This window comes from Fukomys damarensis, unplaced genomic scaffold (genome assembly GCF_012274545.1).
Source record: "Fukomys damarensis isolate Sample0158 unplaced genomic scaffold, DMR_v1.0_HiC HiC_scaffold_27, whole genome shotgun sequence".
Lineage (NCBI taxonomy): Eukaryota > Metazoa > Chordata > Mammalia > Rodentia > Bathyergidae > Fukomys > Fukomys damarensis.
This window is the reverse complement of record NW_022900939.1, coordinates 710,502-714,383: the sequence shown is the minus strand read 5'-3', so window position 1 is coordinate 714,383 and position 3,882 is coordinate 710,502.

The following is a 3,882-nucleotide window of genomic DNA, read 5'->3' as shown; positions in this document are numbered from 1 at the left end:
AGGGACTAGGGAAAAGCCACACAAAAGCCCAGGGGCACCCAGCCCCCCGGGGTGGGGACTGGTGGCTGCTGTTTGTGTTGTGTTTGAGTCTTTGAGTGCAAGTGTTTTATAAAAAATAAGACAAAAACCCACTTTCACAAAAAAAGAATTTTTGCAGTGAAGAGAAATGAAAAAAAAAAAGTCGAAGGGAAAAAAAAGAACCATACAAAAGTTTTCCACCACACACACCCTGTAAGCCAGCAGAATTTCCTCTTTGCAAAATCCTATTTTTGTGGGAATTGGCCCTGCTGTTTGGGGTGAGGCCTGTTCTGATCAATAAAGGACCGTGAAAAGCAGGGCATTGGCTGTTTCCTCCATGGGCCGGTCCCGGACACCCCTGGGGAGTGGCAGCGGGGTGAGTGGGTGGGACCCAGCCTGGCACCGCTGGGACCCTTCAGACTCTCCCCAGAACACAGAGCGAGCTCAAAGTGGCCCCAAAGGTTGGCTGGACCACTGTCCCCCACCTGCCTAGCACCGTCCAGGTCTCCAAGTGGGACAGTAAGAGTGGAGCTCAGGTTTGGCTGGCAGATTGGGCATCTCCACCCTGACCTCTGGTTCACCTCTTTAGGGTCAGGAAAATCTCACCAGAGAGGACACACTGCAGGTGCCAGCCTGTGCCTAGGAAGCTAGGCTGGGCCCTCCCGCCTCTGGGCCGCCCATGGAGAAGCAATAACCACCTGCTCTTCCTCAGCCGGGCAGGGCCTGCAGTTCAGGGCCTCTGCCAAGAGCAGCCAACCCCCAGGCCCACATCCACCCGGTGGCCGTGCCCTCTCTGGAGTGAGTCCGCCCCCATTCCTCCCAGCAGCCACCTGTCCCTCCCTTGCTGCCTCCCAGTTCCCTGGTTTAAATGGGGGTGCAGCTCTGTGGTGAGCACTTGCAGGAGTCCCTAGATCCATTCGCAGCACAAGGGAAAAGGGCAAGCGACCGGCCCATTCCAGGGCCTGGAGGAGCCGGGGTCAGATGAGTAGCTGTGGCCCTGCCAGCCTCAGGCTGCCTCTGTCAGTGAATGGGACCCAGCACCTCTGCCTCCGGTCCTCCGGCGCGGTCCGCCGTCCGCCAGGCCACTGCTCTGGGGTCCACTTTACCCATGAGTCCCCTCTCCAGCCCCCACCTGTGAACCCCTGGCCTCCTGGCACGGCTAAGACACCCACCCCATGTCTGTGTCCCGTGTGTGGAGGTGCTATGTCTTATGTAGATCGTGAGCCCTGGGCAGGGACTGTGTGCTCGCCTGGGTGTGCTAATAAATATCCATCCTCAGAACCGCAGCACCAGGTGTCTTGGGGAAGCCCTGGGGCAGGCGGCTAAGGCAGGGGGTGCTTGGGGCAGGGTCCGGAGTGACACCCTGTGGGAGGGGAGGAAGGGGGTGGCCGGGGACTAGGCTGGGAAGGCCTCTGCCCCAGGCTCTGCACCCCAGAACTCCCCTTGTCCGCAGACTCTAACCCGCAGGGAGGGCAAGTCCTAGCCAGACAGTCCTGCACTCCGCTCGAAGGCCTGGGAGCCTGCAGGGTCAGATGAGCACTGGGTCAGGAGTCCTCAGCCCCTGGACAGAACTACTGCCCCTCTGCCCTCTCCTCCAAGCCCCCACCCTCCCTGCCGACCCCACCCCATGGTCTCTGCACAAGTCCTGGCACAAGCACAGCTCCTCCAGGGCCACCACCTGATGGACCAGGGCTGCTGGGGAAGCGCGGGTCTTGTACCGAGCCTGACGGCTCCAGTGGGCTTAGCTGGTGCCAGGGATTGTCAGTGCCCTCGTGTGAGGCCAAGGGAGGAGTCATAGGAAACAGAGAAGTGCCAGGCTCCTGGGACAGTGCTCTCCAGCACCCGGGGAGCGTGACACCCCTGGCCCGGCCCCTCATGAACACCTGGTGGTCCTCATAGTCAGGCAGTGGCACTGCTTTAGCTGAACTGACCCCGGTGGCGCTGGCTCCTGGCAGACAGTGAGCAGCAAGACAGCCGCCCGGGTGTCGAGCTCTGCTCTTTCCTGGGAGGTGGCAGCTTGATCAAGGGCGCCAACCTTGGCAGCGCCTGAGGGGGCGCTGAGTGCCTCAGCTGGCCAGGGGAGCACAGCTCAGACCCTTGGCAGCAGTGGAGAGAGCACAGGGAGCCAACCAGCAAGAGGAAGGAAACAGCTCCAGTCCTGAGAAAGGCAGGCAGGTGAACTCCAGGGCACACACGGGCTGCAGCATCAGCTCTGAGCACCCACCTCCTCCCTACAGAGAAGCGGGGCTGTGGCTTCATCAAGGCCACTGGAGCAGCTGGGACTCACCTGTGGCTTTGGAGGCCAGGTCGGGGCACTGCCCTCTTCCCATCCAGTCCTGGCTCAGAGGGCTCCTCCCCAGCCGAAGTTCCCACCCTGCCTGAGCGATCTTGACCTCCCCAAGTCCTCCCGAAAGCGCCGGGTCCTTGGAGACCCTCTGCAGGCACTCGGACTGCTCCCTCGGGAGGAGCAGGCTGCCCGGCCTCCACCTCACCAGGGCTCACACCAGCATGCCAGCTAAGCACTGGACAGAGCCTGACCTTCGGGGCCCATATGACATCAGCGCTCGTTGCCATGGGGACAGAGGCCTGAGGTCTCATGGGAGACAGGCCTCTAGGCTGGAGGTTTTAGTTTTCTCCCTTTCCTTAAATCTTTTTTCCCTTAAGAAAGAGAAAGCAGTGCTGAACCGAGAAAGACAGCCTAAAGAGAGGCGAGCAGGGCCCTGAGCAAGTGTGGAGGGTGACAAGTGTGGTCACCGAGGGGAAGGTGGCACCCGTGGGGGACAGCGAGGTCGGCCCAGTTCTCGGGATATGTAAACACCAGGACTTGGGAACCTGTGGCAGGCTGAGCTGGGACAGTGACTGTGGGACAGAACAGGAAGCAGGGAGGAAGGGACCTGAGACACCAGGACAGAGCCTGCAGGGGCAAAGCCATCGCACAGGTGGGGAGTGCTGGGAACCCCCAGCAGGCCAAGGGCCACGGCTCCCGAGCTTGTAAATAAACAGGCATGGAGGAGACACAGCCTTTCTCCAGAAATATAATTTACGTGTACAGCCAGTGTTCTTCCTGAAGAAAACACTTCGGCGAGGGCCCCTGCCTCTGTCAGCTTCCCTGAGCGCCTTGGCCAGCCCCCCTCGCCTTATTGCTCGAATGGGAAGGATCTGGCCATGGGAACGGAGAGCAAGGCTGGCTCTGGTGACGGAGTGAGGCACACAGGGCCCGGCCTGGGCCCCACCAGCATCAGCCAGCCCGGCTGTGCCCATGTAAGGGAATGGAGAGCACAGGCAGTGGGAGAGGCCCTGCCAGCTCCGCAGCACGGAGCCCCTCTCTTTGGTGCAGGAGGCCAGGCAGGCACAGTGGCTTCTTTTCAAACTTGACAGCTGCCGGCTTGGGCTGAGGGGAAGGGAGGGAGAGCGCTTTGCCCAGCAAAATGCCAGGCACATGCTGGGGGAGGGTGTGGAGGGAGCCCACGGATGGGCGGTGGGAAAGGAGGCAGGTGGTGCACCGGGTGAGGGCCGCTACTCCCACTGCACTGCCCTGGTCCTACTTCTCTCCTCTCAAGCGCACCTCTGCCTGCACCCTGCAACCGAGGTGGCCGCTCTGGAACCAGGCCAAGTGCGGTGACCCCGTTCCCAGAGGAAGCTGCATCCTCTGTTGGGATACCAGACTTCTGCCCAGCGCCCAGCGGTGTGAGAACAGTCCCAGGCCGCCGGGCCTCAGGGTTTCCCCTCTACCGGTCCTCTCTGCCACCCGACTGGCCTCGACCACCATCCACAGCCAGCCTCAGGTGCCCAGGCCTGGCGGGGCCTCCAGGACGCGGGGGCCAGCGCCCCCGATCAGCAGCTCCTCCTCCTCGTCGTCCTCGA